The sequence below is a fragment of the Sciurus vulgaris genome (genome assembly GCF_902686455.1).
Source record: "Sciurus vulgaris genome assembly, chromosome: 2".
NCBI classification, from domain to species: Eukaryota; Metazoa; Chordata; class Mammalia; order Rodentia; family Sciuridae; genus Sciurus; species Sciurus vulgaris.
Window position 1 is genome coordinate 49130920 of NC_136462.1, and position 12905 is coordinate 49143824.

At 39.4% G+C, this 12905-nt stretch overlaps 1 protein-coding gene across 9 annotated transcripts in view; it reads right to left on the reverse strand.

Moving 5' to 3' along the window:
- Window positions 1-12905, reverse strand: part of LOC306649980 (uncharacterized protein) — a 193119-nt gene that overhangs the window by 111779 nt on the left and 68435 nt on the right. The window lies entirely within an intron of this gene.

A 12905-nucleotide genomic window follows, 5' to 3' on the forward strand; every position in this document is an offset into this window, starting at 1 on the left:
CGGGGACTAAATGTTTCTCTCTTTCCTCATCTGTGCAGTGGTGGTATACCATTAACCTTTCCTGTAAGACTCCTAGAAAGACTGCAGTTACTGCTTATAATGCACTCCTTCTGTTCTTACAGCATTTTCCCCATACGACATATACAGCATGAATTATCTTTCTCATGAGTTATTTGCTTTCTCAATACAACCCATTTTTGCAATGATTGAGATGATGATATATATCACATTCCTTCCTCCTATTTTCCTTAAGCTAGAGATCCAAGCACACTACTTGTCAAGTGCAATTGAATTTAACCAAATTCTAAGTAGAAGCCTGTCATTATCACCACATCATTGTGTTCATTACTGTTAACCCGTATAGACAGTAATATTCAAAGGTACAAAAGCTAAGCCAATGGGAATTGACCAATAAGGCATGATACAGAGAAGCAGATATTTAATGTGTTCTAATGATCCTTTTTGGACAATCCTCAAAAGACAAAGATATTGGGTCAAGTTGTTCAGTACTGATTAAAAGCATTGGATGTTTTTCTTGGATATTCCCAATAAGAATTTTGCAAAATGAATAAAACAATACTGGAAACTAAAAATAGTTTGTCTCAGGGACAATTTCTCCTTCTCGAATGGTCTGAATTGTCCAAGTCAAACCAGCCAAAATAGCAAGTCCTTAAACAGCTCTATTTCAAGAGCAATAACCTGAGCAATTTATGGTTTGTAGTCTAAGCTCAACATGGGAATAGTAAGCACCTATCCTTCCCATTGAACATGTGTGTGAAGGTGGGAAGGGACACAGGCATCAGCAGGTCCTCTGTGCCCAGACATCACCGTGGTATGAGGAGGTGTGAAACATACGTGTTTAGATAGGTGACAGTGTTATGAGATGCATGTTCCAGTGTGCAAGCAGAGGGAGAATCTGGGCTTGAGTCTGACACATTAGCATGTAGTTGGTGTATCTCCAATCTCCATAATTTCTGATGATGACATCTTTCATCACACTCATTAAGGAAGAAGAGGAGAATACATGTGGTCACCAGATTCATTTTTGTTTCTAAAAGAAAGCCGCATCCTTTAATTACCCCTTACCATCTTATTGCTCCAATTATTATTGTAACTTTGAATAATTCTTATTTGACATAGGCTTTTTAATCAAGAACAAACAAGACCACACACCCTCCTGATTGATACATTAAAAACATATGTTTATTATGATAAATACTTTCATGGAAAAAAATTTTAGTGGAAATCCAAAAACCAAATGAACTGATGTAACCATACTCAACTCGACATTTATCCCATTTCCCTAGGCTGCCCAACTTCAGGCTCGCAAGCCTGCGTTGTGCTCATCAGGACCTTGACAGCATGTACCTCTCCTGCCAGAGTATCTCAGTTTGGTGGAGAAGGTTCAGAGTATAATTCTGATCTCAACTTTGTCATATTTCAAGAGAGAGAATCATAAAACCAAAGAAGAAAAATTCAATTGTGGTGAAAAACTTCTAAAATTTAGTACGAGACTAGATATTGCTGACATGTTTAATTTGGTCTAAAAGGTATTTTAGACATTTTGTCTAAAATTTTCCATGTTTAACCAGATGATATTGAAGAGCAGTTAGTTTTTTAAAATCCAGGTATTAACTACAGAATTTCAATGCATGGCATTAATAATCCGTAAGTAAAATATGTGCAAAAACAGGAAAATTAACATTTACTGGGGACAGTTTAAAATATAATATTTTTTTATTGTAAACAAATGGAATACATGTTGTTTCTCTGTTTGTACATAGAGTAAAGGCATACCATTAAAATATAATATTTTTAAACAAAAGCATATAGGCAGAACAATTTGAGATCCAAGAGCCAGAATCATGACATAGAATAACCTACTACAAGAAACAAAATGAAGAAAATAATAAGAAAAGAAACTAAAGAAAATACTAGAAGACAGAACAGGAGCAGGATTAAAGGGTGAATTGCAGGCACAAGAGAGAATGATGATCAATCAGTTTGAAAGCAATATCTTTATTTGCAAACCTAGCAAGGCTATAGAGTTTTCAGCAGAGTTTAGTTGAGGATTTGGGTTCTGCTTTGCTTTTGACTTCAGATCATTGAAGACTGAAGAAATCTCAGACTTCTAAGCCAAGAAACTGAACACTGATGAGACCCCTGATTAGCAGGGAGGAATCAAATTCTGAGCGAGCCAGTTAGAAGGGGAAGAAGAGCTATATTCCTCAAAATGACATGGTTGACAGCTGTGGGAATTGGGTAATTGTACCATGTCAGAGCTGGAGGCATAATTTAAAGGTATAAATCCTCACAAGAGAGAGGATTCCTGAAGTTATGAGAATGAATAAGTGCACCATGTATAGTCCACACGCAATAAATATCTGTTAGAATCAACTGAATGAAAAGGAGTTAGCAAAAAATAAACAAGAGCAGGGAGCCAAGGCCGGATCCTAGAAGATGCCCTCAGTTATGAAAACAAACCTTCCAGGGAAACCCAGAGGCAATTCCAAATGAGGAAAGGGATGAAAAAGGGAAGTTCAGTGTGAAGGAGGCCCAAATTAATATTTAAAAGACACAGACATTAGTATTGAATGGGAAAAAAAAAAAAAAAGAAAGAAATAGAAAGAGAATAGGATATATCCATTGGAGAAAAATGTATTTCAAAATATTCTCTGGAAGGAATATGATCCTTATATTTTTCTGAGAACTGTGGTTGAATCTTACAAGCTGGATCAATTTATAGTAACAACAGTCAACAACCACGATGCAAATTAAGTTAAAGTCAAGTTTAACTGAGAAAAAAAACTGAAAAGCTTTTGAGAAAGGGAAAAAAGGAAAAAGGGCAAGAAAAAGAAATCCTTCTAATGGGGAAAAAAATTATCTGGACTTTGATGAACTTAAAGACATAGCTCTGCTACACAGCATTGATTCTTCAGCTGTCTCATAAGAAAATAAAGCCCTGTTTTAGATTCTAAAGTGCAAGGAAACTAAGGCCTCCCTGTAATTGTTTAGAAGTAGTTACAGAAATAAATTTGCTGCACAATACCGAGACTGTACCTGGGATCCTTCTGTCTTTGACCCCCCATATGCTGCATTCCATTCCTAGATTCCTGTGGGGAAGAAGGTCCTTGGTTTCCACCGGATTCTCAAAGAGATTGTTATCCTTTAAAGTTAAGAATCACTGTTCTAGAGGAAGCATACTTTTGACCACTGGGGGGAAATTTGAAGAAGTTTCCATAGCAAGTCAGGGTGATGTCTGCACATCCTTATTCATCCTCACCACCTTCCCCTCTGTCTTACTGAACCTATGGCTCTCCCCTTGAGCCTTCTCTGTGCTTTAAATCTCACCCCATTCCCAGTGCTTCTTCTCCATCTCCTTTGCCCTATAAATATTGTAGCTCCCAAGACTCCATATCCAATACCTTTTTCTTCTTCCTTTATACATTCTATCTGGCTGACCTGTACTCTGACTCCAGCCAATTTCTAAAGGATGGTCATAAAGTCTGGAAACATGGGTGAATGCATAAGAAGTGATTTACTGATACCGTGTTATAACACATGACAAAATAGTATCTATGTTCTCAGAATTTATGGTCATTCAGTATATATTTATGGTTTCCAAATCAATCTCAAGCCAAGAAGTCTTTCTCGAGCTGGATGTGATTTCCAGGCTGTGGACTGCCGATGGAACATCTCCACTTGGCATTCCCCACGTACTTCTCACATAACAGGTCCAAATCAAATCTCACCCTTTTCTCCCAGCATCACATCCTCCCACTTTAGGGAATAGTATCCCTGTTCTTATTCAGCTTCCAAAGCAGAGCCCTGGGAATTATCCTCTGTAGCTCTGTTTTCTAGAAGTTATCCTCAATAGCTCCCTCTCTCACTGCTTCTCCTTCCAACTGATCACCAGTCTTGTCCATTCTTCGGATAACACTTTTCAAACCTGCTCCCGTCCAGCCCATCTCCACTGTTTTACCTTAGTTTAAGCAGTTATCGTTTCTTACCTCAACTACTGCATTAAAGCTTCTCTACTGATTTTCCTACCTCTAGTCTCACCTCCTTCTATCCTACCTCTGAAGAGTTTCCTAAAAAGCAAATTTGATTGTAATAACCCTTTACTTTAAACTCTCCCACAGTACTAGTTACTGAACAATATAACCCAAATTCCTTGGCCTGATGGGCAAGCCCTTCATCTTCTACCTTTTCAGTTTCTCTTTGGTGCTATAGCCACACCCACTTGCTTGGCCTCTTCAAATGTATCTGGAATCCTCTGCTTGCATTTCCATCCCAGATCTCCAGTTACGAGCTTCCACTTCTCCTTCAAGGCTCAGCTCCAGACTCCCAGCACTACGGTTTTTCTCACCACTATCAACCACCCTCAGAGTTTGCACTTTTTTCTCCTGTGCACTGAGAGCAACTTTCCTTTCTCATAATGTATCACAACTGTCGTCTGCAATCTCTTGTCCATTAGATTGTGAGTTCCAAAGGGACATTTACTTATTAATCTTTATATCCCCAGCACCTCACATGGAACAATTAGAACTTTGATGGAAGAATGGCAGGTGGGAGAGGGAAACCAGATCACTTAGAACAGGAAAGGAATTTGTATTTTGTGATAGGGCCAAAAGTCCACATGTAACAGATAACAGCTACAGACCCAGATTAGGCAAGGGAGGCTTAGCCAAGGTAGAACCATAGGGACCACGGTGGAGCAGGATTTAATCCAGTCACTGATGGTGCAGAGAAAGGTTGCCTTTGGAGAGAGAGAAAGGATGCCTAGACTGCCAGGCTAGCTATAGTTCCCAAAATGATAGCAGACCACTGATTGATTTAATACAGAAGTCCAAAAGGGGTGGGTGGTCAGCAAGATCTAATGGCATGTCCTTTCCGGTTCTAAAATGGCTCATATTTTGAGATTTTGATGGGGGAAATCAGTAGCAAAGAGGCTTTTGAGCAGAAAATAGTTCCCTATCCTGGGATGGAAAGTGCCAATGGAACATCAGCAAGGAAGAATTGGCAAGGCAGGCCCAGTGAAGCTGGGACTCTCACTAGGTCTTCAGGATTGGGGAACTGGTACAGAGAAACAAAGTGGATTTTATCTCAAGATTTAGGCTAATGGGAGGTTGGCATCATGGACACTACTGAACTTGTAGCAAAGTCAGAGCACCAGCAACAATGACTTGCATCTGAGTCATGGCAGTCTTGAGCAAGAGCACCTGCAAGTCCCATGGAAGACAGAACTGCTCCAGGGTCTCTAGCAGAGCAGACGAGGCCAAGAAACTCCTTGAGCCTGAGGAGTGGAGCTATGGCCAGGCAGTCAGGCGGGCTCTGACAACATCTATGGGTATTGTATTTAGGAAGTTTGAAGAGCTTCTGAGGAGTATCAACACAATTTTGTTATTTTTAATAAGATACTTTTCTGTTGGCACTTTTTTCTAATAAAACCTTAGCTGTTCCAAGGTTTATCCTTCACAGTTGCTATGGTTCAGAAATTTGTGCCCCTCCCAAATTCATGTTGAATCCCCTGTGCAACAATATTAAGAGGTAGGATCTTTAGTGGGTGATCAGCCCTAATCTCATGAATGATATTCTTGCCCTTATAAGGGTCCTGAGGAAGACTATTTGTTCCTTTTGCCCTGCATTCTTCCTCTATGTAATGACCCATCCTTGAAGCAGAGAGCAGCCCTCACCAGACACTAAGTCTGCTGACACCTTGATCCTGGACTTCCCAGGCTTCAGAATGGGGAGATATGAATTTCTTTTATCTGTAAATTTTCAAGTCTAAGGTATTCTGTTATGACAGCACAAACAGACTAAGACATCAGTATAGCTAATTAAGAAGATCTAATATCAGGATAAAACTTTTTGCTACTTTTAAGACTGAGAAATAAAAATCTACCAAAACAGTCACATTCACTTGATTCCTTCAGGAAGCATAAGAATCAAAAGCTGTCAGAGCTGAATCTGAGCACTCTGACCCATTTGTGTACCAGAGTAGGCAAGTGGTGACTCAGGCCATCGTCAAAAGCAAGGGGAGTTCATCTGAAGGTCAAAGAGGTATGTTTAGAGTGTCCCTCTTTCATATGCTGAGGTTCAGGCTTTTATTGAAAAACTAAAGAGAGTATTGAGGATAAGTTTTTAAATGACCTATCAAATGTGAATTTCTTCCTTCATAGTCATAAAAATTGAGGTTCAAGAAGTCACATGAAATTCCAAAAACTATACCTCTAGGTGGTCTTAGACATTTGATGACACAAAAGGAGGCAGAGTAAAACATTATTTCCTAAGAGCTTAAAATATACCATTGAAAAATCAATTTCTCAATGTCCACGTTTGTGAAATCCATAAAGTGGTACACAGATATTAAATGAAGATATGACTAGGTAGGTAAGTATATCCAAACAGAATGAAGTCAATATTCTCAGCTTTATGCACTGAAAAACATCTTCAAAACAAAGTGACAAGAGGTCCTATCTTTAGAAAACTCAAAAATTGCTTCAATTGATTAGATCAATAAGAGTATATTCCAGGGGAAAAAAGAAGCCATTCTGTGTCTTTCAAACAGAAGGGAACTTGGTTCATAGAACTGGTAACACAGAGAGTGGAAAAGCTGACAGCCCCAACTCAGGATGGAGAGACTTCCTCAAGATGAGCAGCAGCAGGGAGCACTACCACTCCTCGGGGTGGGAGACCCACAGGAGGAGCTAGTGTTTGCAGATCCCATTTAGTGGGTGCTGGACCAGGAAAAGTGTTCCCAGCAGGGGCTGGCCCCATAGAGGAAGATGCTGCCCTGCGGGGCCTGAAATCTTGGATGAGATTTGTTTACAACTCCTGCCAAAAACACACAAAAATCTCCTTTCAGGGTAAGAGAAAGTCAAGTTGAATTAGGAAGTGACTTTCAGGGTAAGAGAGAGTCTGATGGACTCTTCCCCAACTCTACCCAACTCTCTCTTTTTGTGTTTGGCTTGCAATTGGACTCATCTTCACTCCCTGAGTGCCTTTAATGGGAGAAAAGTCTTCTAGCCGGTTCTCTAAATAAAGAAAATAGTCAGTGACTCTGTTCTGAGCACCTGCCCGTGTCCTTCGGGATTCGTAATAACAGCACCTGGAGCAAGCCACTGCCAGACAAAGTGACCCAGAGAAGCGTGGTTCCTGAGCCTAATGAAAGCATGGAGGTTAGGATGATGACTAACTGTAGTCAAATCACCTTCCAACTTCTACTTTGCTTCATGAATCCTTTTCTTCACTCTCTGACATCCAATGAACTCCTGAAGAGACGTTTTAAAGTCCACACAGTTAATTCTGTCCTTCAAGTCAGCAAAAGGATGACCCAGAATGACAGCAAATAGAGAGGTCAACTCTGCATTTCTAGGGAGGCTCTTCCCTTTGATTCCTGTGAGCTGGAGCCCACCAGCCTGTTTGCTAACCTCTTTGGAGGACTGCAGCAAGGCAGCAGGGGTTCCCATCTTCAAGGTCACCCTGACATGTGGAGGTTGTCCAGCACCTTGAAAGCTGACTCACTTCAGCACATTGCTTTGTTGTGGTGTCATCTGTCAGCAAGCCAGGTGACAGGAACCAAGCCAAGCCTGAGTGCACAGAAGCAGAATTTAAATTCTACATTTGCCCCTTCTTGCAGTTCACACTTCCACACAGACCCATGGGCTACTCTAATCCATCCCTCGTCCCTGATTCATTCATTCATTCATCCATCTATTCTTTTACTTAATAAGCACTGATCATCTGCTATATGCTATGCACTAAAGATACAACAGAGAAAGTCAGTAAAAATTTCCATTCTCATAGAACTTATCTCCAAGTCTGGAGTATACAAATCATTGAAAGATATTATTGTTCCATTGGTGGTACAGGGTTATGGAAAAATAATGATAGGTGTTTTGTGTGTTTTCCTAGAGTAAGAGCATTGATATTTTTAAAATGAAGCCAAGACTTTTGTCTTGAGCAAAAATCTAATATAAGTGAGAGAGTGAGCTATGCAAAAGGAAAGAGCATTCAAGTCAGAAGGAATAACAAGTGCAACACGCATAATAAAATGCTCCAGGAACAGCAAGAAGCCCATCACATGGAGTGAGGAAGGAGAAAAATAGTAAGAATTGGAGATGAGCTCAGAGATGTGGAAGAGAGACGATTTCATAGAGACCATGAATGTTTTTTAGAAACTGCTGTTTGAGTAAAATGGGGAGTCAGTGGAGCAGAAGAAGGACATGATGTAACTTGTTTTTTGTTTGTTTGTTTGTTTGTTTGTTTGCTTTTAAAGGATTGCTCTGCTTGTTGGATGGAGAATAGAATGCAGGGGGGATGGGGGTAAAAACAAGGAAACCAATACAACAATGCAGAGAGAGAGAAAACTGGAAGTGATAAAGAGTTGGGTTCTGAATGTATTATAGACACATTTTTAAGATTCTCCCAAGTATGGATTCATGGCTACTCTTCCTGTTTCCTTGAGTTACTGAGATAAATCTGGGATCTTCCTTAAACTAGGGCCCATGAATTTGGGAAAGTGAGGAAGCTTTGTTTAGTGGCTTTCATTGATTTTAAGAACTCTGTTAAGTTGGGAGTAAGTATAATGAAGAGGAAAGAAAATAAGTGAGTAATTCTGGTCGGGACAAGGAAGCTCCACATTTCTAATATGATCAAGTCCCTATCATCACTATCGTAAGGAATATATATTATATATGTGCTATCTCATTTAATCCTTGGAATAATCATAGGAAAGCAAAACTTTTATCACCTTCGAATCTTATCACCTAGGTTAGAAGCTGTGGCCATAGTGACAGCTCAGGAAGACTGAAAAACTTAGCCCAAGCCACAAGTCAAGCTAGAATTTGGACTCAGCTCACTGTCTCTAAATTCTATGGGATTTCCTCCATACCATAATTATTCATTTGTTCAATAGACATTTACTGGATACCAAGTACACCTGCATAAAACACAGAGACAAACAAGATAGAGCACTTGCCTTAAACTTCTCATTGTAAATATGGCATTGATTCTAAAAAATAAATTATTGCTGGAAAATAAAGTTCTCTTTCATTCAACATATATTTTTTGAGTAGTTACTAAGTGCTGACTTAGCAAGGTCTTTTCTCCTAAAGCTTTCATTCTGATGTGGGATCTAAGCAATAAACAAAAGTATAAAACCTATCAGGTGGGATAAATACTATAGAGAGAAATGGATCAGGCTGCAGAGATGCCACTATTCCATGTGAGTTGGTTAGGGATGCTCTCTCTGCTAGGAAATATCCTAAATAAGCATAGATCTTATTTAGGAGCAAAGATCTAAAAGAAGTGAGAAAGTGTGACATGCAGATATCTCAGGAGACAGCCTTCCAGTCAGAGAAAACAGCTCATATAAAATCCCTGAGTGGGACAAGCTTAGGATGTTCTAGGAAGAGTAAGAAACCAATATGGCGGAAGTGGAGAGAGCAAGGGAGAGGATGGTAGCAGATATAGTCAGAGGACGAATGGTAGATGGGGCAACAGATCAATTAGAAGGCTATTGCTATAATCCAGGAGAGAAATGATGGTCACTTAGACTAGGTTAGAAGCTGTGGCCATAGTGAAAAATAATATTGGGTATATATTTTGAAACTTGGGGATTTGAAGACAGATTTTTATGCGGAGTAGAGGAAAGATGTTTTTGACCTGAGCAACAGGGTGCATGGTATTCTATAGTTGGAGTTGGAAAAGATTATAGAAAAAAAAAAAAAAAAAAGGTTTGAAAGCAAACCAAGACATTAAGATTGAAATGGTGGGTCAGTGGTTGATGCATTAGCCTGGAGTTCAGGGGATGGGGGTATAGTTCAGTAGTACAGAGTTGGCCAATATACATGAGGCCCTGGTTTAAATCTCCAGCACTGGAAAAAAAAATTTTTAAAGTGATCCACTTATTAAAAGTAAGATATGTTGTATAATGATTTCTACTCTTGGCCTAGGCAATATGCATGTGCATAGTTGAACAACATTGGTAAGTCTTTCCTTGAAAGTACAATACAATATAGTATTTAGTTCATAGAGAAAAGGCCTGGAAAAAAATTTTAAAAACCTGGTATTATGGTTTGCATACAAGGTATCCCCCAAAACTCTTGCCAAAATGCCAGAATATTCAGAGGGGAAATGATTCAGTTTGCAAGAGCTGTTACTCATCAGTCCATCCTAGTTTGAACAGACTAAGTGAGTGGTAACTCTAGGCAGGTGTGGCATGGCTGGAAGAGGTGGGTCCCTGGGCAGCTGCCCTGGAAGAGGGCATCTATCCTATGGCTCCCCCCTTTACTTCCTTCCCTCTGCTTTCTGATTGCCATGAGATGAGTAACTTTCTTCTGCCATGCCCTTTGGTCTGGATGTTCTCTGCCCCACCTTGAGCCCAGGGCAATGGATTTGGCTTACCCTGAACTAAATCTCTGCAATCCTGAGCTATCAAAATTAAACTTTTCCTCCTCTAAATTGTTTTTGTTGGGCATTTTGGCCATAGCAACAAAAAACTGATGAACACACGTGGAGTTTAAGGAAGAAGAATGGTCTGGAGACAGAAATGTCACAAGTGTATGCAAGGCACTTCCATTTCTGAGTTTAGATGGGAGCACCTCAGGAGTGAGCAGAGTTGGAGAACAGAAGGCACTGAGTCTGAGGTCCCTCCAACCTTTAGAAGTCAGAGAGGTGAATAGGAGTCAACAGATAAAACTGATCATCCTCATTCCCAGACCTACCAAGTTCAAATCTTGGGAATGTGAGTCCATAAATTTTTAACAACATCTATCAACCATTCTGATGCACTGTTGAGCTTGATAAAAACCTTAAACTGATAATCCCTAGAATACATTGGTATCATAACTTAATGAACTGCTCTTAGTCATTAGAGCTATTCACTATAGGCAATCCAGTAGAGCACTTAGAAGAATTATCAATAAACAACCAGGAAAGGAAGGGGAAAGAGTCAGGAAAACATGGCCAATTCTATAATTTGTTCTTCTAACAAAACAAACCAACCAACCAGAATTGATGTTTGCTAAGTTCTACATTACTTCTTTCAATTCCAAAGAAATGGGTACATCCAAAATTTCCATTCCTGCACGTTTTGGGTATGTTGCTAGTTTTCAAAAGGAGAACATGGAGGAGATGTTTCTAAACATATTGGCTGTGTTTCATTAACTCGTTTGATCACACGGGTAGCTAAAGAAATTTTAGCTTGCCTCCCTGTGCCAAGAGAACTGATAACAGAAGATTAATGCAGAGCAATTTTCATGAGCATGGAAGTTATCTAGGAAATGCTAATAGTAGATATCCCTAAAAGGGACTCTGGTAGGTGGTACGTATCATTGAGTTTGAGAAAGCCATGGATCTGATAGTGAAATAAGCAAAAGAGAGTTTGAGAGCCAAAGGTCAGGAAAAGCAAAACAGTTCCAAAAGAACCACTGATATTGATTGCTTGTTTCTATTTAGTATATACTGCATGTCACAGCAATAGCCACATATACAAGGATCGAAAATCTGAGTGGATGAAAAATATCAATATAAAATCAACCAACCAAGAGAAAAGGAACTAAGTTAAGGTTGCATAAATCTATAGAGTTTGGAGCTGCTAAAAGATAAAATGATCAGAAAGTTCCACATAAGAATTCAGGGAGGAAAAAAATAGCTAGATTTGCTGAAAGGCTCAGTAGATAGAGAACTGAATCTCTAGAGCACTTCATGTATAAAACTTTGGATAAAGTTGTTCTTGATCTCTTGATCAGTATATCTGAAGCACAGGATTCACCTGGAAGCTTGTTAAAAATGCAAAGTCTCAGGCCAACCTCAGGCCTCCTGAATCAGAATAGGCATTTTAACAAAATCCTCAAGAGATTTGTGTGCATTTTAAAGTTTGAAAAACTCTCAAGTAGTTGTCTATTGTCCTTTAAGTATCACTGACACAGCCGGTGGAAGGGAAGGAGATGGTGGTCAGCCCACCACCAGACCATGACGGAAAATAAACAGATATCTAAAATTGTCTTCTCATATTTCAATGAAAACTCCAGGAAGCTCCTCAGTTTGTTAAGCAAATGAAGACTGGTGAAGGAGGAGTTTGTTAAGAAGGTATGTACTTAATCAAGTGCAACCTCAGACCAAAGGAATGGAAATTATGGTCACAGAGCAATGATTCAGTTTTGGTAACTGGAATTTCCAGATGCATAGGAAATGTGAACTTTAAAGGACTTCACAAACAGTAATGTCTCTGTAAAAGTTCCAGGGGCCACAAATGGTACTAGTTTGTATAGTACCAAATTCTAACCATCTCCTATAGAGTGAAACTCAGGCCAATAAACCTAATCTAGCCCACCAAGAGCAGAATCCAAGAACTATGTGTTCTCAAACAAACCAACACACGTGCTCTTGCTATTCAGAAAGTACTTTCTGGAGAGACTTCTTCCTTCTATACCACAGCAATGGGCAAGGCAGAGGAGGAGGAATTCTATCATTATCCCATATATTCTCTTCATCTAACCACAATTGCAGGGGGCACTCACGACATGTTACATGAACCTGTCATTGAGGTTGGAGCTGAAAAATTAAAGTTACACAATAGTAAGATGGGCTTGTGCATCCACTCAAGCAAGGGATTTCAACCTCAAACCAACTCACTTAAGGCCGCTTTACCATCCAGGCTTCCAGTTACCCTGAAGAATTTAGACACATGTCAATGCTGGTATCTTGCAAAGAAAACAGAAAAGGCTATTATTAAAGCATTTACTAGTATTCGTTTTATATCAGGTGCTATGCTAAGTGTACTTCATGTATTTTCACCTTTACTCTTCAAATGTAGTAACCTCAAAAGTTATGGTTATTTATAAAATTATAAATTTTATAAACTCAAAAAGAGTTAGTCACTCATCCAAAAAACACAT